The 25,835-nt window shown below is 37.2% G+C and overlaps 1 protein-coding gene across 6 annotated transcripts in view; it reads right to left on the bottom strand.

The window, feature by feature from the left end:
- COMMD10 (COMM domain containing 10) overlaps nt 1-25,835 on the bottom strand; it is a 237,312-nt gene that overhangs the window by 4,447 nt on the left and 207,030 nt on the right. The gene's annotated exons all lie outside the window — the stretch shown is intronic.

Genomic DNA, 25,835 nt, shown 5'->3' with positions numbered 1-25,835 from the left:
CTAAACCAAACTAACCAAACCAAAATTGCTTTTGGTTGATTTTGCAAAATGAGGAAATGCTCAAACTAGTTGTTGATTTCTCAAACATATTTATTTTTATTCAAGGTCCCTTTGGAGAAGTGAAAGTTAAGGAGAGAATGACATGAATGTACTACCTGCTCTAACCCCACTGTCTGTGCTCACATGACATGAAATGGACACCGTCAACTGAAAAGGTAGAAAGTTGCTACGAAACAGGCAGTGTAAATATTGAATGCAAACAAATTTTTATGGCTAAGAGATTTCAAAGTGAGTTGGGAGGTCATTCCAGAAGTTATGCTTATGCTCCTCTCAGAAGGATCTCACTGCTTGCCACAGTAAACAATGCTTCAAATAAGGGTGCTCCTGGGGGTTCTAGAGAGATCAAGACACTATCAGCAGGGCAGACAAGCTCAGGAAATCAGCACCCTGTCAATGGGCCTTCCCTTGAAATATATGAAACCCATCGCTCTCCCTATATCAGAGTTAGACTCATTTATAATTTTCCTACACATGGTTCTCCTGCCCCATTTATTTGAACCTATAATTAGCACTATACCCATTAAATATATGTCCCAGAGACTTAATCTTCTGGCTGTTCATGTGCTGGGTGAGCTCTAATCTCAGCAGAGTTATAGCCAATACCTACTCTCTAGTTTATCATATTCAACCAGGACAACTAACAAAAGGATGATGATGGACAACGCCCATCCTAGGAAGCAGGATTATCTGAAACTGCAAGCAAGACAGTTCCATTCATCAGTCCCATGGGATTTAAGCCCCTTCTCAATTGGAAACAGAGTGGGCATCACTACCCCCAAATCCTCAAGACAGAGGAATGAACAAACAAAAAGGGGGGGCGGGGAATGCAACTATGGACTAAGGTAGACATTACTATTCTAATAATGGAAGAACTTGTAACATTAATATAAAGACAATGGTCACCAGAGATTCTGAGAGGAGGGAGAGGGGAAAACAGGTGTAACATGGGGCATTTTTGATACACTAGAATCATTCTGCATGATATTGCAATGACAAATATAAGCCATTATACAACTTGTCAAAACCTATAAAATTGTGCAGTGCAAAGTGTAAAACATAACGGAAACTATAGACCATGTTTAGCAACAGTGCTTCTATATATGTTCATTAATTGTAACAAATGTACCACACTAATGGAAGATGTTGTTAATGGGGAAAAGTGTGTGTGTGTGGGGTATATGGGAAGCCCCTATAAAACTGATGTAACATTTATGTAATCTGAAGCTCCTTTAAAAATAAAGGGAAAAAATTAAAACAAAACAAAACAGGCATTGGTTCATGCACTTGATTGCCTGTGGTCATTTCCTACATCTTATTAATTCTAGTTCTCAGTTTCTATGTTAACTTGTTTGTTTAATCCATTTTAATGATTTCAATTTATAATTTCAAGGCAACATTTCCAAACCAAGTTATCTCCATCTAACTCCAGAAGCATCCAAGGTGTCACATTCAGAAACGTCATCTGCTTCCTTGAAGCCTAAGCACATAAGATCAAATCCCATACTTCATTTTCTCTCATAAACCCACCTAAGAACTTAAAGCTTTAAAATGAGTGAGAAAGCATATCTGCTGCTTTAAATTCTCATCCTTTAGGACTGACATTAAATTATGAAAATTTCAAAGTATATTAGAGAAATTGGTTAATTGGCACATATAATTAAACTATAGATTTAATCAACATTATAAAGCAGTACCATATTTCCTCCTAGCAATTAAAAGGTGGCGGTAGGCCTAGGTTTACTTCCAAGTTCTAGGGACAAGCCAAATTCATGACTTTCACCCCTATGCAAATTTTTGGATGGAATAGAGACTGAATTAGTGAGTGAGTAACTCTGATCTGCTGTATCTCCAGAGGTAGACAAGCCAGGTTCTTGTCTCCTGAATTTTGCTTTGTTTATTTCAAGGCAGTTTTTCCCAAAATGATACAAACTATAGTTGACCATGGCAAGGAATGTAATTTTGAAAACTCATAGCTTAAAATATCAATAGCTATCATATATGTGTGTGTGAGTGCACCTATGAGCCTGTGTGTATATATATGTATGTATACAATTTAAATATGCACACAAATGCACACAATTTAGTGTCTTGCTTTACTGAAATACTTAGCCATAAGAAGGGAAGATGCTGGAACCTGAGATAAAATGTATCAAAAACCTAGCCTAATCAATGGAATCTACTATTGTTGCCATTTCCCACAATGATTCAAAAAAGACCATGAGAATATGGGAATGGTCATGTTTCTGTTTAGAGAGTATATCCTCAGAATTTAAAAATCTACGTTTACCCAGGAGCCAATATGCACTGAAACCTGCTCTCTTTTCAATTTTATTTATTTTTCTACTTTGTGCACTCTCTCCTCTGCTATGGTAGTTTTCTTAGAGGGGATAAGATGAGAGAATAGACAGAAAGGTACCAGGTAACATATGGAGTCATTCATCTCTTATTGTGAAATATTTTATCAGTTGATCTGTTTTTATATTGGAAAGACCAGGAGAAAGGGAAATGAAGGTTAAGAAAAGCTTCCTCTTCAGAAATTTGCAGGACTATTAAACTGTGAAGTAAGTTACTGATATAAAATTGTGAATCAATTACGCATGTTGAAAAACCACTTTTCCCCCTTAAAGTGACTCTCTGTAAACATAAGAAGAGAAAAGAGGTGGAATGTAGAGATTAAGGGCACAGGAGTTGGAGTCAGGTAGATTTAGGTTCAAGTCTTGGCTCCACCACTTTCTAGAATGAGGGTAGGTTACATAACATCTATAAATATCATATCTCATCTGCATAATGGTCTATCCCATGAAGTCGTTATTAAAACAAATGAAGTAACATGGATGAAATGTTTAGCATACTGCCTTGCACCCTAATTTCTCAGTAATTACTAGTCAGTAAACTTAACTGAGATCCATTTTGATTAGTCAATAGTCATTCACTGGTTGGCTTACTTTCTGGTTGGCACCCTGAGGGGACTGCTCACTGGTAAAGTTTACAGTGCTCTGACTTGAATTATGATTTCCTTTACTTGAAGAATAATAGCAAAAAATTGGGCATATCTTTATTAACTTTATAGTTCTTTGCTAGCACTAACAGTAGCAAGAAAACATGCTGCTTTGCTTACATTTTATTTTTACATTTACAATATCTAGACCTTAGTCAACAGGGTGCTTCAATAAAGTCAATGATAACATTTTTATGAAATTTAAATTATGAAAATTAACTGCCTTGACAGTTTAGCAATTATTTACTATGTAAAAGTTTTTCTCCTCTGAGACTTTTCAAGAATTCAAGAAAACTCATTCTTAAAAACAAAATAAAAATGAAATAAGGAAAAAAAACCCCAAAATAACCATGGCATTTAAAAGGACTATTTATCAGACACATTTTTTTTTCAATTTTGTAAAAATAATAGTCATATCAAAACTGCTATTTAATGCTTCAGTATTCTAAATTAGTATTTTAGAGTTCAAACAGCTATTGTAGCATTTTACCCTCATATAAATTCCCAGTATAAAAATAAATAATGTTGCTGATATGACCAGAGAAAAGAGATTAAAAGTCACAGGTCTCAACTACTGAGAGAGTCTCATTCCTTTCCTGGTCATTAATTCCCTCAGCTAAGACGCCTACTGCTATTTCGATAAAAGGGAAAATTAACCTCTTGATCCTCAATTTAATTACTCTGAAAAGAGGTATATTACAGAGGAACCTTCCCTCAAGATACCTCAGTAAGAAATAAAGATTAAACTACGAACATATAATTTCACCATTTACATTCCTCATAGTTTTTGCAAATGAAGAATTCAAACAGTATATACCCCCTTTAGGTCTACAATTTGAACTTCTCCTATATTTTCTGTAGTCATTCACAAACTTTACCACAGGGATGATATTCTGTCATAAATAGGAGTGTGGAAGAATAATTGGAACACAGTAGAGGATTAATTTTTAAATTTCCAAAATTTTAACTCTTAGCATGATATTTTAAAAAAACCATAACTCTTCCTGGATATGCAATCAAATGTTGCAAAAACAAATTAACTATACACTACATATAAAATTGGACCAAATCTAACATAATTTCGTATTTCAGAGGTACTTCTCTTTGGATTATCTAGGCTCTACACATCTCTGCCTTTGCTTTATATACTTCCCTGGCCTCTGAGTCAACTTATGGGTCATTAGTATTTCTGTTAAGGAGAAAAGAAGAGAAAATGAACTGAAATTGAAACCTGTCATTTCAGCTATCAATTAGCAACTCTGCAGGATCAAGATATAATTTTTCTTAATCTCTTATTCTTGGCTTTAAACAATCTTCCCTAATCTAATGTTCTAGCTTTATTTCCCAGAAAAGCCACCAAAAATCTCTGTTCCAACCAAACTGCATTTCCCCGTCTCCCTAATATCCCACTTTCTTACATCTGTTTTTGCTTATGTGGTTTCCTATTTCCAGACTGAATGTTCCTAAATGGGACAGGTAAAATAAAACAAAACAAAATTGTAAAAGAAAATATAGGTGAATATCTCCATGATCTTGTGGTATAGAAAGATTTTGGACAAAGGACAAAAAGTACTAACTATAAAGGAAATGACTGATAAATACATTAAAATTCAGTATTTCCATTCATCAAAATACACCACTAAGGAAGTGAAAGGCTCACCACAGATACCCAGATCCAGAACACACAGAGAACTCCTACAAATACATAAAAACAAGACAAAATAGCAATTAAAAATGGCCAAGCAACTTAAACTTCATTTAACAAAGAGGGTGTCCAAATGGCCAATGCACATATGAAAATATAATAGTAAGCAGGGAAATGCAAATTTAAACCACAATGATCTATCACTACATGCTTGCATTAATGGCGAAAATAAAAAAGGATAATGACCACAAGCAGTAAGAAAGTGAAGCGTTAGCATGGAGGTGGAGTATGTTAGAATTCTGACACATGGCTAGAAAGAATGAAAAGTTGTACAATTACTTTGGGAGCTTGTTTATAATTATTTACTAAAGCTGAATACATGCACGCCCTATGACCCAGCAATTCACTCCTAATTATTATACTGTGCTCAATGAAAGTGTTCACATTTGGGTACCATGAGATATGTACAAGAATACTGATAGCACCATTATTCAAAATAACCAAAAAAATGGAAGTAACAAAAACTTCTTTCAAGAGAAGAATATATAAATAAATTATGGTATAGTACTGCAATGTAATGTTATACAGAAATGAAAGCAAATTAAAGCTAAATGTAATACCATGAATGACTCTCACATTCATAATATATGAACAAGGCAGACATAGAACAAACACTAATTTAATTTATATAAAGATTTTAAAACAAAACTAAACTAAAGCAAAAGTTTTAGAGACAAATGCTGTGGTGCACAATCTAAAAAAGCAATCAGGCAACAGAGATAGTACCAGAAGAGTGAGAATAGTGGTTCCCTTTGGGTAAATGGAGAGAGGAGGTAGTAATTGGGAAGATGCATACAAGAGGCTTCTGAGGTGCTGGCAATAATTTATTTCTAGATCTCAGTGGTGGGTAACCGATTGTTCTCTTTGTAATAGATCATTGTGCTCTCTTCTGTATGTGACTTATATTTCCCCAATAAAATAAGTCTTTTTTTTAAAGATGGCATTGCTGGTTGTTATGTTCCTTCATTCGTTGATATTCAATATATATTTATTAAATGCCTACCAGTCCTGTTCTAGGTAATGAGCAATAGAGATAAAAATTCCTCATATTCTATTTGAAGGAGACAGACAATAAACAAGTTCTGTTGCAATAATAAACATAAACTATGGAAATATGTTTGCTTGTGATAAAGAGAAAAGTAAAGCAAGAACAGGCAATGTGTTTGGGGAGTTCAGAATCAATGTTATGTCATCAAAGAAGGTCTCACTTATTAATAGATAGTGACATTTGAGTTAAGACCTAAGAAGTGAGGAAGCAAACCTGGAAGATAACTGAGGGAAGAGCATTCTAGGAAGTAAATTAAATATCTGTGATAAATACAACTTTTTTTCTGTGTACCCTTTCAGTCAGGAACTATGCTTATTATTCTGCTTCATATCTCCATGGGGCTAACATAATTTCACAAAGCAATTTCATATATTCATCCACTTACCCAGTTAATCCCATTCATTCTTTCATTCAACACATATTTATATAGCTCAGACCCTGTACTGGGCATTTTCTAGGTGTGCAGGATAGGGTAGTCCTGCCCTTGATGGTGGCCAGAGTTTAAGGTTTGGAGTGGATCTGGGAGCTGTCAGTCATCAAACTATAGGTCTGGGTGGTGGAGAAGGAAGGCAACTAGAGGAGAACAAGATAAAATATTGCTCCTCTGTCCTCCAGAGGGAGCAAATTTTCAATAATTATTTAAGATAATATATTGACATAACAGTAGTTAAGGTTTTGATGAAAAGATGTAGAGGAAGCAGAGTGAGAGCAAGTCCGTGAGGCACACAGATAAGTTACTCAGAGTAGTGCATTTTGTATGTGCTTACTCCTCCATCAACCCTCAGTTTAGGCCCTATCATCTCCTCTGGAATGGATAGAAGAGAACGTTTTCTAGAGCAATGGAAAGCCACTGAAGAGTTTTAAGGACAAGAGTGATATAATTATATATACATACTTAATAATTCACTCTAGCTCTTATCTGGAAATGGATTTGAGTTGGCCAAATTAGACGTAGAGAAATAAGGTAGGAGGCTACATTAGTCTAGGCAAGAGATAAAGAGGCTTGATCTAATGTGATAGTACTAGCAATAGAGAAAAGTGGAAACACTTGAGTTTTAAAGGCAGAAGAGATAGCAATTAGTGGCCGGTCTAACTTGGGGTGGTATGGGAAGTGAAGGAATGAAGGAATCAAGAATGATGCCCAGTTTCTGGCAAAAACAACTGGATGGCTGTAACTAAGATTGGAAACACCAGAGAAGCAGGTATGAAGGAGAAATGGAGAATAAAAATGCAGTTTCAGACATAATCAGTTTGATATGTTTGTAAGATATCCCTGAGAATACTTGAAATAATTCTGGACATCCAGAAGAGAGATCTAGATAAGAGAATCACTGAAACATTGTTGATATTTAAAACTGTAAGAGTGAATAAGAAGAATGTGCAGGAAAAGAATGCAGTATGAAGGAAGAGAGTAGCCTGGACTTCAGTCCAAAGAAACTCCAATATTTAGAGTAGGTAGGGTTCAAAAAATGTTGATTAACACCAGATTCACAAATGTTCTCTTCATAGTATTTCAAAATGAATGGTGGAAATGTGTTATGTGAATCAAAGTAATTCAATGAGTTACTATACAAGCAATAAAACTGGGTGGCTTTTCTTAACTATGCCTTCAATCTTCCATATTCTAATGCTAACTAAACCTACACAGAGTGGATGATTTATGCTTTTTCTTCTGCCTTATATATTTAAGATTATAAGCAAGAAGACACTTAGAAAATTCATTACTTTTATTGTCTAAGCCGATCTCAATTAGTACCAAACTGAGACTTTCTGCATTCGATCTCAAAACACTGCAAAGTGAAAATGAAAATGCAAGGATTAACCTTCTGTCAATTTCTTAAAAGATAAAAAAGATATATGTGTTCACACATTTATTTTTTAAATGTATTTTTTATTGAAGTATATCATACATGAACATGCAGAAACAATAAGTGTGTAGTAAAGATGGTGAACTTACAAAATAATAAGTTCACCCTTCCACCAACACTTTGCATTGTTGTGAAACATTTGTTACAACTATGCAAGAGCATCGTCAAAATATTACTAACTATAGTGCCTACCTTACATTTGGTGTATTTTCCCACAATCTACCCTAATTTTTAAAAATATATTTTTATTACAGAGGTTGTGAACTTACAAAACAATCATAAGCATGTGTAGAATTACCATAAAACCCCTCACCAACACAACACACTGTAGTAGAACATATGTTGCAGATTATGAGGTAATATCATCAGAGTATTACCACCAGTCATGGTCCATAGTGTACACTTAGCATGCATTATCAACATAGAACATCTCTGACACTGATGCAAGAAAATTATAGTATTGCTGTTAACCACAGTCTATAGGTCACATCAGTTGTAATTTTCCCATGCTTCTCCACATTCTCACCACTCTGCAATAGTGATGCACATGTGCTCTAGCATACTGAGGGACACTCTTGCATTTGTACCTCAACTATAATTCTCATCCACCTCTGAGTTTACTGTGTTATTCAGTCCCCAGATTATTCTTTAACTTTCTTTCAATTGACATTTCATTCCCCAGACTACCCTTTTCAGCCACAATCCCATTTATAAACCAGTTGCTACTCACTATACTGCATTACTGTTAACTTCTACACACATTATATACATACTATTGATGCTTACATCAGTAGTTCTTCTCAACTCTCCTTTTATCTCCTAATAACATATACTCTAGATTTTAACTCCATGTGTTTATTCTTCATATTTAGTTCATATTAATGAGACCATGCAATATTTGTCCTTTAGTGTCTGGCGTACTTTGCTTAGTATAAGGTCTTCAAGATTCATCCATGTTATGATATGTGTCCCAATTTCATTTCTTCTTACTGAAGCACTGTATTCCATTGTATGTACAGACCACATTTTGTTTATCCACTCATTGGCTGATGGAAACTTGGGTTGTTTCCATCTTTTGGCAATTGTGAATTACACTGCAATGAACTTTGGTGTGCAGATGTCTGTTCATGTCATAGTTTTTAGTTCCTAGTAGAGGAATTGCTGGATCATATGGCAGTTCTACATTTAGCTTCCTGAGTAACTGCCAAACTGTCTTCCACAGAGGCTGCACCATTTTACAATCCCACCAACAGTGAAGTAGTGTTCCCATTTCTCCACATCCTCTTCAGTACTTATTATTGTCTGTTTTTAAAATAATGGCCATTCTGTGTGGTGTTAGATGATAGCTTATTGTTGTTTTGATTTGTATTTCTCTAATAGCTAGTGATATGAACTTTTTTCATGTGCTTTTTTGGGCATTTGTATTTCCTCTTTGGAGAAATGTCTATTTAAATCTTCTGCACATTTTTTTAAACTGGATTGCCTGATATTTTATTATTGAGTTGTATGATCTCTTTATATAGAATGGAAATCAAACCCTTATCGGATAAGTGGTTTCCAAATATTTTTTCCCATTGAGTGGACTGCCTTTTCACCTTCTTGATGAAGTCCTTTGAATCACAGAAGTGTTTAAGTTTGAGGAGGTCCCATTTACCCATGCTTTTGTTCGTTGTTAGTGCTTTCAATGTAAGGTTTAAGAATCTCCCACCTACCACCAGGTCTTGAAGATGCTTCATTACATTTTCTTCTAGGAGTTTTATGGTACTTGCTTTTATATTTAGGTCTTTGCTTCATTTTGAGTTGATTTTTGTTTAAGGTGTGAGATAGGGGTCTTCTTTTTCAATTTGGCTATGGATATCCAGTTCTCCCAGCACCATTTGTTGAACAGACTGTTTGCCCCAGCTGAATGTGTTTGACAGGCTTGTCAAAAATCACTTGGACATAGATATGAGGGTCCATTTCTGAACCATCAATTCAGTTCCATTGGTCTATGTGTCTATCTTTATGCCAATATCATGCTGTTTTGTTTTTTTTCTCCCCTTCCCCCCTCCCCCCCGCCCCAGTTGTCTGCTCTCTGTGTCCATTTGCTGTGTGTGCTTCTGTGACTGCTTCTATCGTTACCAGTGGCACTGGGAATCTGTGTTTCTTTCTTTTGCGTCATCTCTCCATTGTGTCAGCTCTCCGTGTGTGCGGTGCCATTCTTGGGCAGGCTGCACTTTCTTTCACGTTGGGTGGCTCTCCTTACAGGGCACACTCCTTGCACATGGGGTTCCCCTATGCGGGGGACATCCCTGTGTGGCATGGCACTCCTTGTGCGCATCAGCACTGTGCATGGGCCAGTTCCACACGGGTCAAGGAGGTCCCGAGTTTGTAGCTAGGTAATATGATTTAAAGTCTGGAAGTGAGAATCCTCTCAACTTTATTTTTCCTTTTTAAGATATTTCTGGGTATTTGGGGCCTCTTAACCTTTCAGATAAATTTGATAATTGTGTCCTCTATTTGTTTAAAAAATGCTGGTGGAATCTTTATTGGGATGGCACTGAATCTGTACAGTGATTTGGGTAGAATTGACATCTTAATGATATTTTGTCTTCCAATCCATGAGCATGAAATGTTCTGCCAATTATTTAGATCTCTTTTGATTTCTTTTAGCAATGCATTATAGTTTTCTGAACACAAGTGCTTTATATCCTTGGTTAAGTTTATTCCTAAATATTTGATTCTTTTAGTTGCTATTGCAAATGGAATTTTTTTCCTGAATTCCTCCTCAGATTGCACATTACTAGTGTATAAAAACACCACTGATTTTTGCATATTGATCTTGTATCCTGGCTCTACTGAAATTTAATAGCTCTGGCAGCTTTGTTGTAGATTTTTCAGGACTTTCTAAATATAGGATATCATCTGTGACTAGTGAAGGTTTTACTTCTTCCTTTCGAATTTGGATGCTTTTTATTTCTTTTTCTTGCCTGATTGCTCTAGCTAGAACATTTAGCACTATATTGAACAACAGTGGTGACAATGGACATCCTTGTCTTGCCCCAGATCACAATGGGAAAGCTTTGAGTCTTTCACCATTGAGTACAATGTTAGCTGTGGGTTTTTCACATATGGCCTTATCATGTTGAGAAAATTTCCTTCAATTCCTATCTTTCTTGGTATTTTTATCAAGAAAGGATGCTATATTTTGTCAAATGGCTTTTCTGCAGCAATTGATAAAATTGTAGTATTTTTCTTCTTTGAATTATTAAAGTGATGTATTATGTCGATTGATTTTCTTGTGTTGGACCACCCTTGCATGCCTGGTATAAAACCCACTTGATCATGATGAATAATTCCTTTAATTTGTTGTTTGATTTGACTAGCAAGTATTTTATTGAGGATTTTTGCATCAGTATTCATTAGAGAAATGGGTCTGTAATTTTCTTTTTTCGTAATATCTTTATATCTGGCTTTGGTATTAGGGTGATAATGGCTTCATAGAATGGGTCTGGTAGCATTCCTTCTTGTTCAATTTTTTAGGAAGAGTTTGAGTAAGATTGGTATTAAATCTTTGAATGCTTGGTAGAACTCACCTGTGAAACCATCTGGTCCTGGGCTTTTGTTTTGGGGGAGCTGTTTGATGACTGTTTCAATCTCTTCACTTGTGATTGGTTTGTTGAGGTCTTCTATTTCTTCTAGGGTCAGTGTAGGTTGTTTTTATGTTCCTAGGAATTTTTCCATTTTGTGTACATTGTCTAGTTTTTTGGCATAAAGTTGTTCATAGTATCCTCTTACGAGCTGTCTTATTTCTGTGGGGTCGGTAGTAATGTTTCCACTTTCATTTTTTATTTCATTTATTTGCATCTTCTCTCTTTTTTTCTTAGTCAGTCTAGCTAAGGGTTTGTCGATATTGTTAATCTTCTTGAAGAGCCAACTTTTGTTCTCAATTTCATTTATTTCTGCTCTGATCTTTGTTATTTTACTTCTTCTACTTGTTTTGGGATTAGCTTGCTGTTCTTTTCCTAGTTCCTCCAGCTGTGTAGTTAGGTCATTGATTTTAACTTTCTTCCTTTTTAATATAAGCATTGAGAGCTATAGATTTTCCTCACAACACCATCTTTGCTACATCTCATAGGTGCTGATATGTTGTGTTCTCATTGTCATTGTCTTGGGATATTTATTGATTTCTCTTGAAGTTTCTTCTTTGACTCACTGATTATTTAAGAGTATGTTGTTTAATCTCCATATATATGTGAAATTTCCCCTTTTCTGCTGCTTACTTATTTCCAACTTTATTATGATCAGAGTAAGTGCTTTGTATAATTTCGATTTTGTTGAATTAACTGAGATCTGCTTTGTGACCCAATATATAGTTTATCCTGGAGGAAGAAGATCCATGAGACTTGAAAAGAATGTATATCCTGCTGTTTTGGGATGCAATGTTCTGAATATGACTATTAGGTTTAGTCCATTTATCATATTATGTAAGCTCTCTGTTTCTTTATTGATCCTCTGCCCAGATGTTCTATCTAATGCTGAGAGTAGTGTACTGAAGTCTCCAACTATTGTTATAGACATGTCTATTTCTCCCTTCAGTTTTGCCAGTGTTTGTCTCATGTATCTAGGGGCATCCTGATTAGGTCCCTATACATTTATGGTTGTTATTTCTTCCTGGTAAATCATGCCTTTTATTATTATGTAATATCCTTCCTTGTCTCTAACAACAGTTTTATTTTTAAAGTCTATATCATCTGATATAAGCACAGCTACCCCAGTTTTTTATTTGGTTTCTGCAAGCATGGAATAACTTTTTCCAACATTTCACTTTCAATCTATTGGTGTCCTTGGGTCTAAGGTGAGTCTCTTGCAGACAGCATATATATGGCTCATATTTTCTTATCCATTCCACCAGTCTGTGTCTTTTGAGTGGGGAGTTAATCCATTAACATTCAATGTTATTACTATAAAGGTAGCTTTTATTTCATGCATTTTGTTCTTTGTGTTTTATCTGTCATTTTATTTTTGACATTTTTAGTTACTGTTACTGATACAGTTGTCATTTCTAGACTCTCTTCCAGGCCTCTCTTTCATGTCTTTTCTTTTCAGGCTGTAACACTCCCTTTAATATTTCCTGTAAAGCTGGTATTTTTGTTATAAACTCTTTCAGTTTCTGTTTATCTTTGAATATTCTAATCTCACCCTCATTTTAAAAGATAATCTTGCTGGGTATAAAATTCTTGCCTGGCAGTTTTTCTCCTGCAGTATCTTAAATATATCATACCACTGTCTTCTTGCCTCCACGGTTTCCAATGAGAAATCGGAACTCAATCTTATTGGGTATCTCTTATATGTTATGCATTGCTTTTCTCTTGTTGCTCTCAGAATTCTCTGCCTTTCGTATTTGACATTCTGATTAGTATGTGTCTTGGGGTTTGTTTATTTGGATGGGAGTAAGTTGTGCTTCTTGGACACGGATATCTATGTCCTTCAAAAAGGGTGGGGAATTTTACACCATTATTTCTTCAACTATTCCTTCTGCCCCCTTTCCCCTCTCTTCTCCTTCTGGGACACCCATGACACATATGTTCGCATGTATCTTGCTGTCATTTAGTTCCCTGAGAGACTGTTCAATTTTTTCCATTCTTTTCTTCATCTGTTCTTTGGTATGTTTGCTTTCAGAGGCCATGTGTTCAAGCTTGCTGATCCTTTCATCTACTTCAAATTTGCTGTTATATGCCTCCAGTGTACTTCTAATTTCATTTATTGCAGCTTTCATTCCTATAAGGTCAGTTATTTCTCTATGTATGCTTTCAAATTCTTCGTTGTGCTCATCCAATGTCTTCTGAACATCCTTAATCTCTTCAGCCATCTCATTGAATTTATTAAGGAGATTTGTTTGAACATCTATGAATAGTTGTCTCAACTCCTTTGTGTCATCTATAGGACTACCCTTTTCCTTTAACTGGACCATATCTTCCTGTTTCTTGGTATGGATTGTAATTTTTTGTTGGTGTTTTCACATCTGGCTTGCTAGCTGTATTTATTCTGGGTGTAGTTTCTCCCTTTATTTTATTTTATTTGTGTGTGTGTGTGTTTTCTTGCTTGCTCATTTTGTAGTAAGAGTTGAGGATGTAGTTAGTGCTGTAAGCTATGGAGACTGAAGCTGCCCATGTTGCCCCAGGAATTGATGAAGTATCTCCCACCTTTCTCCTCTGTCAGGGATAGGGAGAGACCTGAAGCTGTGTATATTAATCCAAGTTGGGCAGAACAAGATTGTCTGTAATTGCCTGGAGAGAAGGATGAAACTTCATCACCGTCCTCCCCTACTTTGGGTGGGGATGGAGTTATAATTGTGGGCAGCAAACTATACCATGTGGGTCCAAAATTACCATAGTTTACCAGGTAAACTGATGTAGCTCCAGATCCTCTCCCTGCTGGGGTGAGAATGGACCCTCTGGAGTGCCCAACAATCTAATACATGTGGGTCAAGTATGCCTGTAGTTGCCCTGAGAGGCTGAGGGAGCACGGTCCCTTCTGCCCTTTAGGAGGTGGGAACAGAACCACCAACATCCAGCAGTTCGGTCCCTGTAGGCTGAAAGTACCCACTATTGTCCAAAGAGGCTGAGGAGGCACCAACCTCCTCCTATCATATTAGGGTGCAGGGTTGGATCCAAAGGCACCCAACGGTTCAGTCTCTGCAGGCCAGAAGGTATCTGCCATTGCCTGGAAAGGCTGTGGAAACACCAACCCACTCCTTTGCTATTGGGGGGTGAGGGTGGATCCACAAGTACCCACCAGCCCAGGCTATGTGAGCCAAAAGCACCTGCAGTTACCCAGAGAGGCTGGGCAAACTCAGTCCATCTCTTGTCCTACTGGGGATGGGGATGGAGCCTCGGGTGCCCAATGGTTGGGTATGTACAGGCCAAAAGAACCTGCAATTGTCCTGACAGATTGAGGGAACACCAGCCCCCTCCTATCCTATGGGGGAGCAGAGGTGGAGATGGATTTGAAGGCACTCAGCAAACCAGTTCTTGTGGGCTGAAAACTCCTGCCATTGCTCGGAGAGGCTGAGGATACCCAGCTCCTCTCCTATCCTACTGGGATGCTGGGATGCAGCCCCAGGTGACCCACTATTCATTTGTGCTGGTGGAGGGCACTTGCAGTTGCCTGGAGAGCCTGGTGTAGGTTGTGCCAGCTTCCTCTCTGCTGGAGGTAGGACTGTACCCTAGGCTTGGGCTGCAGTCCAGTCTTGGTGGAAAGAAACCAGTCCCTAACTTCACTGAATTTTCAGTCAGCCAGGTTTCCCCTCATATGGGGGGCAGACTCAAAATGGCAGCTGCTGGACTCTTTCCAACCAGCACAGGCTCAAACCCTAGCTGTTTCTAGGATTATACTTTAGCCAGCTGAGTTGACTACTCAGTAGGTGAAGTCTGTGGACAAGTGTCTTTTCCTTCACTATTTATGGGGAATGGAGCTTCTAACTCCAGCCACAGAATAGCTCCTAAGGCAGCGTGAACTGCTGGATCGGATGGCCACTGGCCTTTGTGGCATGGCTTGCAGTTTCCCAGAGAGGTAGTGCAGGTCCCCCCAGCTTCCTCCTTGCCAGAGGTGGGGCTGGGATTCAGGCTAGACCTGCAATCTGATCTGGGTGGAAAGAAGCCAGTTCCTACCAGCACTGTGATTTTCAATCAGCCCTGCTTCCCCTCATACCAGGGGCAGAGTCAATTTGGTGGGTTACCACATCCTTCTGACCTGGACAGGCTCAAAGTTTGGCTGTTCCTAGGATTATACTTGAGCCCACATAATTTACAAATCAATAGCTGAAGTTGGTGCCACACCATGTCTTCCTCCCATGTTTTTTGGGAAAGCTCCCAAGGCAGCTTGTGTCACTGGCACCAACCTCCGTGGCGTGGAGGGCTCTACTCACGAATCCTCTCTGCAGATGGGCAGTATCCTCCTTCCAAACTTTCAAGGATGTTGCAGGATACTCTTTTGGTCTCCTGGGTCCCCAAAGGTGCTTTTTTTTTTTTTTAAAGATTTATTTTTATTATTTCTCTCCCCTTACTCCCCCTCCCAGTTGTCTGCTCTCTGTATCCATTCGCTGTGTGTTCTTCTGTGACTGCTTCTATCCTTATCAGCAGCACTGGGAATCTGTGTTTCTTTTTGTTGTGTCAGCTCTCCGTGTGTGCGGTGCCATTCTTGGGTAGGCTGCACTTTCTTTCGTGCTGGGTGGCTCTCCATACGGGGCGCACTTCTTGCGCGTGGGGCTTCCCTATGCGGGGGACACTCCTGTGTGGCACAGCACTCCTTGAGCACATCAGCACTGTGCATGGGCTAGCTCCACATGGGTCAAGGAGGCCCAGGGTTTGAACCACGGACCTTCCATGTGGTAGGTGGACGCCCTATCCATTGGGCTAAGTCCGCTTCCCCCCAAAGGTGCTTTACATAGCCCTGGGTGAGTACTAAGTGCCCTGTAGCATGAGATGACTCTAGGAGCGCCTTACTCTGCTGCCATCTTGGCTTCCCCCTCTCACCCATTTATTTTTATTTTAATTTGTAATCTTGTTTATGAGCATCTGGATAATGTTGTACATACCATTAATAAAGTATCTTCAGAGGAGTCTGACTTGATGGAAGCTGACAATAAAAATATCCTGTTTTCCCAGTAGTTAGGAATTAGAAACATGAATACATTTTCCAAGAAAGAAATGCATTAACCTCTTCATAAATTATCTGAGTAGCTGTATTTTCTAAATAAGACAGATATGAAATGAAACAAACTGAATTTACATTGCTTAGCTTTTAAACTTAAATTGGCTATCAGAATTAGAACTGATACAATTATCCTTCCACTTAGAAATTCAAAAGGTAGAAGACTCTAGTTGAAGAAAAACTACTAATATCTCTTGTCTGAATTGAATCTAAAAATACTTTCCTAGGTATCTGAAGAGGAATTTTTCTCCTTTTTAGTTGCAGAAATGAAGGCAGAGATAATAATTTAAATAAAATCTCAGGTCTTGTTGAATGAGTTTATAGAACAAAAATCATTAGGTAGCCTTTACTAAATAACTACGTCTATAGAGTAAATATTTATTTTATAGTTATAGATAATTATAAATATATTTCAATATCTCTATTATTTGTTGACTATCTTTGCTAACTATTAGTGTTCAAAAAACTACAGCTCTAATTTCTTTTTTATTCTTTTTAAAGATTTATTTATTTATTTCTCTTCCCTTCCCCCCCCAACCCTCCACCCTGGTTGTCTGTTCTATGTGTCTATTTGCTGCATCTTTTTCTTTGTCCGTTTCTATTGTAGTCAGTGGCACGGGAATCTGTGTCTCTTTTTTGTTGTGTCATCTTGTTGTGTCAGCTCTCTGTGTGGGCGGGGCCATTCTTAGGCAGGCTGCACTTTCTTTTGCGCTGGACAGCTCTCCTTATGGGGCGCACTCCTTGTGCATGGGGCTCCCCTATGTGGGGGACACCCCTGGGTGGCACGGCACTCCTTGTGCGCATCAGCACTGCATATGCACCAGCTCCACAAGGGTCAAGGAGGCCCAGGGTTTGAACCGCAGACCTCCCATGTGGTAGACGGACGCCCTAACCACTGGGCCAAGTCTGCTTCCCTATAGCTCTAATTTCAGCTCCCACCACAGAATGATGAAAACATGAAACTCTACTCATATGTACAAGCTGTGCCATTTCTGTCACCCATAATACTCAGTCATTCAATAAACATTTAAGAGTACGAGGCACCCCGCTAGGTGCTCACGATATCAAGATGAATATGCCACAGGGAGGAGTATACTCTTGACCAGAGAATGGTCCTTCCCTCTAGAGGCAGGGTGCTCTTTACATCTAAGCTCCCAACTATAGGGGCCCTCTTCCCACCTGTCAGATCCTTGGAATCAAATCTGGCAACCAAAGGGATAATAAATGTTATAACCAGCTCTGAGTCAAAGGGCACCAGCTCGAGAAGGTTCAGGCAAAGGCATTCTAGGCAGAGGGAAAGAACAAATTGCTACTTTTCTTTAAGGCAAATAGACTAAATCATCTCCCAAGGTTCTTTTCAGTTCTATGATTCAGAATGTTGAAAGGCACACCAGTATATACAAATTAAACTGGTGAACTGAGGTAATTAGAGAATCACAAAATGTCAGTTTGAAAGAGCTGTAGCAATAAGGTAGTTCAGCCGTTTCACTTAATTGATGAGGAAACATGTAAAGTATACAAGGGTGGGACTAGTCAGTGATCTTTCCACTGCATTATTGTGATAACTCAAGATAAAATAAGACTTTCACCTGAATATTAAGGTAATTTGTAGAAGAAAAATTCTTCCTATGAATTTTCACAATTCCATTTTCTAACGCACTCTATACAAATACATAAATGCTATGCTGAATATAAATACTTAATAAATATGGCTGGGGAGATGCCAATATAATGTTTTAATAATAAGAGGTTTAAGTCACGGTGTAAGTCTACAATTTCTCAAAAATATTCAGGAAAACAACAAGAATGAGAAACAAATTTTGTGTTGGTTACATTAATTAAAAGGAAAAAACTGCCACATGAAAATTCTACAAAAGTTAAGAAGATACCATTGCTAACTTAAAAATTCTAATTCTAAAAAACAAACAAAAATGTTATACTCCATCATGCTGACTCAGGGCAAGAGAAATGATCATTTTCACCTGAATAAGGAGCAGGTTTTTGTTGCTCCATGAAGGCCTGTGATTCCAAAAGCTCATCATTAAAGTATTTCCCAGATGAGCAGGCTCCCAAAACTCACAAGCATAGCCCTATTCCCTGAGGGGTATAGCAGACAAACAGAAAATCCTGAGTTTACATCAAAATTAGATACAAGTTACAAAAGGACAACTGCAACAAATACGTGGAATACAATACACAAAAGGCATTTTCCCTGGGTTAAATCAGCCAATTTATAACTTTTCTTTTTTTAATCTTTGGAAAGTTAACAGTTTGACAAAATGCTTATCCACTTAAGAATATAAGCAACATATATATAGCAGAGGCCAATCCCAAGCTCATCAGGAAATCATTCAAAAGACTTCCAAAACCTGGTCCATAACTCTTTCTATGGCCTCGTTATTCCATCATCCTCTGTGTACCGCATGCACTAGCAGTACTGAGGAACCAACCGTGTCCCATATACTGCATTTCCAGTCTTTGTTCATGCTGTTTTATGTGTTCTCCCAGTACTACTTCCAACTGTATGCATGTACACATGCACACACACCAGCCATTTCACTTGGCTAGATTCTTTAAGACTTAGTTTCATTGTTACCCTAAGCAAATCGCTGTCATTGTCCTTACCCACTACACTATATGGAATTGTCTACCTATAGACTATACATGGTAGGCTCTTCAAGGGCGGGGGCTATGCTTTATTCTCTTTATTTTAAGTTTTTATTTTATTTATTTCTCTCTTCTCCCTGCCCCAGTTGTCTGTTCTCTGTGTCCATTTGCTGCGTGTTCTTTGTCTGCTTCTGTTGTTGTCAGTGGCGCAGGAATCTGTGTTTCTTTTAGTTGCGTCATCTTGCTGTGTCAGCTCTCTATGTGTGCAGCGCCATTCCTGGGAAGGCTGCACTTTCTTTCGTGCTGGGCGGCTCTCCTTACGGGGCACACTCCTTGCGCATGGGGCTCCCCTACGCGGGGGACACCCCTGCGTGGCAGGGCACTCCTTGCACACATCAGCACTGCGTGTGGGCCAGCTGCACATGGGTCAAGGAGGCCTGGGGTTTGAACCACAGACCTCCCATGTGGTAGACAGACACCCTAGCCAAGTCCGCTTCCCTTATTTTCTTTATGAAGCCCAATAGCCTAGTGTGGTGTCTGAATCACAGTAGTTAATACTGCTTATTCAGCTTAATTTTAAGATGATGAGACTGCTAAATTTAATTACCCTTTTCTCTGGCTTTTTTCCCCCCACAGGAAAAAATACCATATTTGGAGAATATGTGAATAAGAGGATTTTGTCTACATGATGACAATATTTTCTAATTATTTGACCCTAGTCAAATATTATATGTCAAATGTTATATTTGACCCTAGTGATGATAGTAGTCTTATAGTCTATAGTCTCTCAGAAACATGATAAAGGCTAAATAGTACAGTAAATAAACCCTATATATTCCCTAATCAGCTTGAAAAATGGCTTCTCACACTTGAAGGAGACCCCCTACTCCCTGCACCGCCCCCATTCCCTGACAAATTGGTAGAAATAGAAAACTTGAGGTTTTATATGTATTTAGCCAAAATACACAATAGTTTTGGCTGTTAACATACGAACAAGCCTTTTTTGCCAGAAACCTTTTTTTTTTTCAGCATAGAAATTGTATGAGTATGCATGAAACATTTTAATTAATGCTTAATTAGAGGTATCTATTTTTTGGCTGCTAGGACATTTTAACCCGTATCTGTATACTCCCTTTTCATTCTAGCTAAAACATTATTTTGTTCCTGAACAGATAAAACAAAACTTGACAGACATGTCATCACCATATTTTCCTTCTTTTAAAAATACAATATGCTATGCATGAACAAATCACAAACTTGGAGTAAATAAAAAAATGTACCTCCCAGAGCATTCATTAACTGTAATTTATTATGTGTGTGCTGATATGTCATTATGATTTTCAGCTTCGGTGCTGAAATATTTAGCTATGGTTGCTGAACATAATCAGCAAGATAAGAGGTTTTGAATATGATTACATGAAGCTCCTTAAACATAGGGAGAAATGTTTAGAAGAGCACTGATGCTTAAAAATGGAGACTTTTCTGTAATAAATGTTCTAGGTGATTTTATATTTTTCTGGAAATTATAATTTATTCTAATTATAAATCTTAAATACTTACCTGATTACCGAAGCATTTTCATTACCGATTTGGAATAGCAGCATTACTTCACAAAAACATATGTTTAGTATGCTAACTGAGGGATTCCTGGTGAACTGGAGATATCGAATTGAAACCATACTATGTTTACAGTGCATAGTTTTAAAGTCTGTGAACTGAATACCCAAATGTGGGTTTCTCCTTTGTTCATAATATCACTTTATTGTATTCATAGATCGAAATCTGGATGATGTGTACGTACTTTCAAGAGCTACCATGTATTTGGCATCCTAATTAAATAACCTAGTGTAATTCACAGTGTAAGAGAAAGGTAATTAAAAACATATGCTGGCTTGATTTTTTCTATCTTGGGCTGTCATGTCAGTCTTCAAGAAGAGAGGACCAATATGTGTACCTAAATGAATGTTAATTTCACAATTTAGTTACAACTTACACTTCTTAACTAATTGGAAGCTCTGTTTCTGGAAAATAAAAAGAGCAATTTCAGCTTGTTTCATGTGAGGAAGAGCACCGAATTTATCATATAATGGGCACCTGAAAATCCATTGCGAATCTGCAATATAGTAATTGGAAACCCTCTATTGCACTTTCAACACTTGTTCTCCCAAAGTCCTAAAGAGGGGCAGGCACAATAACTAATTTGATAGGGTATGGGGTTAATTGAAGGCAATAACTGCCCAGAGGACATTCTTAACCTGTAATGGTTCTGTTCCAAATATATGACAGATGAAAACTGAGCTCATTTTTCCATCCACATTAGTTCTCTCTTAACCTAATTACCTTATTATGATTTGTAAAATCCTCTTGGAATCATCAGGTTAACTAATGATATATATTCTAAAAACTAAATGGTTGTAACAATTTGATAGTTTCTATAATCCTCAGGATTTCTGAAGCTCATAAATAAGGCTTTTATTTTTCATTTGAACTGTAATGTCTAGTGTATACTACTGTGAACTCAATACAGTAAGTAATGGCAGATATTTCTAGCCTGTTTGAATAAAGACATTCAGTTCTAGTTGAATAAAGGAAGGAGCATGGATTTTTTTCTTTTTTAACTTAAGGAAAATAATAACATTGGAGAATTTAACTTGCTTTTTTGGGTAAAAGCTTTATTGTGATAGAATTTATTTACCATATAATTCACCCCCATTTAAAGTGTATAATTCTATGTTTTTTAGTGTAGTCATAGAGTTGTGTGATGATCACTGTAGATGTCTTTAGAATATTTTCATTACCTAAAAAGAAACCTGAACCCTTTAGCTATCACTCCCCAGTCCTATCCAATGCTAGGCAATCACTAACGTGCTTTCTGTCCTTACAGGTTTGCCCATTCTGGGCATTTCATATAAATGGATTCATAACAAGGGGTCTTTTGTGACCAGCTTCTTTCATTTAGCATGTTTTCAAGGCTCATCCATGTCAAAGTATCTATAACATAACTTCTACTTAGTGAAAATTGTACCTCAATCAACTGAATTGTTATAGTTAGGTCTTTCAATTAAGATAAAAAATCATGTATAATTACAAGCCTGTGTTTAAATATAATATATAAAAAAGTGCTACAAACATTTTCTTGTTTCTTCCTGGCAACCTTGTACTTATACTTTAAGACCTTCCTGAAATGCTACCTCCTCTGTGAAACCCTACCTGATTTCCTTCCTCCTCCCCTCCAACCTGTTTCCTTGCTTTGCTGCTCCAAAGAACCTAGTGCAGACTTCTATTAGCACTTATAAAGTTTTGCAAAAGTGGCTTCCAAAAGATGCTGTGTGTTCCTTGAGGTCAAGGTATTACCACAGTTGTAAATATTTTTGTCTCCAGTACCTAAAATACACATAGACAAAGTTGGTTTTCACAATACGTATCTTATCTATGTGAGACATTTTGATGTTTAATCAGTTCAAGTGATGAAAAAAATGCAACAAAAAGCAAAAATAATAATAATTTAATCAATAATAACAGCAAACATTTAGATATCACTTACTATGTGTCAGGCACTATTCAAAGTGATTTATATGTACTAATTTAATTCTCATTTCAATTCCATGAGGTTATGTACTATTATTATTCCATTAAAGACAAAGAATCTGAAGCACAGAGTATTAGGTAACTTGACAAATATCTAACAGCTAGTAAGTGGCAATGGAGTCCCAGGAGTCTGTATGCTTAACTGGATATCTGATGTATTTTAGATTTTGGAGGCACTGTGGTAGAGAATGAAGATTCTAGGGGTAGCAGAGACCTAGTTTGAATCCCAGTCACTATACTTCTCTAATCACTAACTAGTCCTCAATTATCAAACAGTAATAATAATACCTCTCCTGCCAGGCTTACTGAAAATGATGTAGTATTTAGCATAGTGTCTGGAATATTCATAAATGTTTATTTATCAACATGTATACATATCTAACAATAGTTAAGGCACTTGTGGTGGATTGAATTATGTACCCCAGTATGGACATGCTCTTGGTCTTGGTCCATATTCTGGTGGATACAGGCCCACTGTAAGTAGGATCACTTGAAGATGTGGCCCAGCTAGTCAGGTTAGGCTTTACTCCACATTATTGGAGTCTTTTAAAAGCAGAATGAAATTCAGACATAGAAAGAGAAAGACGTGGAAAGAAGCCAGAAGTAAACAAAACCCAGAGGAGAAAGAAGATGATACTGCCACATGCAATGCCATGCAGCAGAAAAGCCAATGACCAAGAATGGCTGGCAGCCAGCCTCTAAACACCAGTCTTCAAGGAGAAAGCATAGCCTTGATTTTGGACTTCTCCTAGCCTTAAAACTGTGAGCTAATAAATTCCCATTGGTATAGCCAAATCATTGCATGATATTTGTTTTAGCAGCCAGGAAACTAATACAGCACTAAACCTGGATTATAAGGACTGTGAGGCTGAGAACACTGACATACATTTCGAACTTCAGCAGGTATTCCTCAATCACTTTTAGGATTTTTCCTTTAATTTCTTTATAAGAAATATACTTTAAAAAATTACATTAGAAATTCTCAGTTGCCAGAAAAAGATTTGTAGTTTTATTCATTTCTACCACACCATGGATTTTTCAAAGTGATATAAACCTAGGACAAAAGGAGGTACATGACAATCTCTACTCTTTAGTTCATTCTATGTATGAAATTACAGAAAACTATAGAATATCTTTATGTTTATCAGATTAATGCTAATAGATTTTATGATGCTCATTACTAAAATGCTGTGTTGCTTTTATATACAACATATCCAGATTGAAAATGTATTTTAAAAATGACCTTTTAAGGGACAAACTCAAATAGATTTCATACTGAAATGGATTGCACTACAGAACAAATAGAAATTATTATTTTTTGAGATACTGGGGGCTGGGGGTTGAACCCAGGATCACATGTGGGAAACTGGCGCTCAACCACTGAGCCATATCTGCTTCCCTGAGTTGGTTTTATCATTTGTTTTGCTTGTTGTTTGTTTTTTCAGGGGCACTGGGAACTGAACCCAGGACCTCCCATGTGGGAGGCAGGACCTCCCATGTGTTTGAGCCACATCTGCTCCCTAGGCATTATTTTTTGTAAGATCAATGGAAAAGCAGATGGCTTTTATTGTGTTTTTACAAAACCAAACTTTACAATTAATCTCTGGTAATAAAAAATTCTAAAAGGCAGCTTTAACATAGTATCTAAGTCAAATTGGTTTATATTGCTACTTTTTGTCGAAAACCCAGAATTCGATACAAATACAGGATTCCTATATTATTGTTAAGCACAGCAACTCCATGATTGAACATTAACATAAAGGTCAAAGCAAATCTAGCCATTAGCAGAGTATGCTGTGGTCTAAAGTTCTACATAAAATAAAACACCTATGTGAGGTATGACCTCCTCTTTGTGATTATATATTTCTTTCAACTGACCCTGAAAATTAAGTCTTATTAGACATTTTCTAGTGCTTAAGTAGAAAACATTGCCTATTTTATGGCTATTCAGACTAATTTCATTTATTTTTTTCAATTTATACTTATGAGCCTTGGGCTAAGGATTACAGTAGTAAGAAAGACTATATATACAATCTTTGCTTTCCTTCAGTTTTAGATACAAGTAAATATCAAGTACAAAACAATGTAAGTGCCATAATAGGGAAAGTATAGAGCATGAAAAATAAGCACTAGACCCAGATTCTGGAGTCAATAGGATTTCTATTGGAAATATAGCTAATCTGAGGTCTGAAAGAAAAAATGTTGGGAATGTGGCAGACTAGAATAGTCTTATGAGGAGATGAAAACATGAGAGGGAGAAGCAGACTTCCGTAGTAGTAATCTAAGTTAGATATGATGGTAGCCTGAACTAGGGTTGAAGCAGTAGGAAATTAAAAGAAATATACGGGTTTAAGAGCTTTTTAGGAGGTAGGATTCACAAAACTCAGTGATTCTTTCAATGAAAGACATGAATGGGATAAGACTGAATAATTTAGGAACCAAAGATGAAACATAGGTAGGGCCATTCACTGAGATAGGATGGGGTGGGGAAGGCAGTCTTGGGAATGGAATGGAGGGTGGGAATTATGAGTTCAATTTAAAACATGTTGATTTTGAAGTATCTTTGGATACCCAAGTGGGAAAAGACCAGCAGGCCATTTTATTTATAAGCTCAGTATTCAGGTTAGAGATCTGAGCTATAGATAAGTATTTGAGAATCCTCAGGGAGGGAAAAAAGGTCAGGAATTCAAGTGATAGGAACACAAATGATTGCTTGGGGAGTATATGTACAGAAGGTAAAGAACGGATCCCAAATGGACACCAATATTTAAGGGATAGTCTGTTAAAATGGGGTTATGCAAAAATGAAAACAGAGGTATGTCTTTAGGATAAAAATCAGAAAAGGGCTCTCATGGACCTAAAGGAAAGAAAGTTTTAAGAAGGACAGAGAGATTAAATTGTACAAGACTTCCAACTAACTTAACCAACTGTGATAAGGAGTAAGTTTTTATTTATATTCAGTGACAAGGAAAATGTTGCTGACACTGACAAAAACATTTTTGGTGAACTGGAGGGGTAGTTCTCATAAGGTGAGGAAGGTGAGATGAGGAAGTCAAGTGAATGTAGACCAGGGGTTGACAAATTACAGTCTGCAGGCTAAATCCAGCCTGTCTGTTTTTGTAAATACAGGTCTATTAGAGGCACACTCATTCATCCATACACTGTTTATGGCTATGTTTGTGCTATAACGGCAGAGTCGTATAGTCTGCAAACTTAAAATACTTACTATTTGGCCCTTTACAAAAAAAGTCTCCAACCCCTATTTAT

This window comes from Dasypus novemcinctus, chromosome 2, assembly GCF_030445035.2.
Source record: "Dasypus novemcinctus isolate mDasNov1 chromosome 2, mDasNov1.1.hap2, whole genome shotgun sequence".
Classification (NCBI taxonomy): domain Eukaryota; kingdom Metazoa; phylum Chordata; class Mammalia; order Cingulata; family Dasypodidae; genus Dasypus; species Dasypus novemcinctus.
Note: the sequence above shows the minus strand (reverse complement) of the source record. Positions and strands in the feature narration are given on the sequence as shown.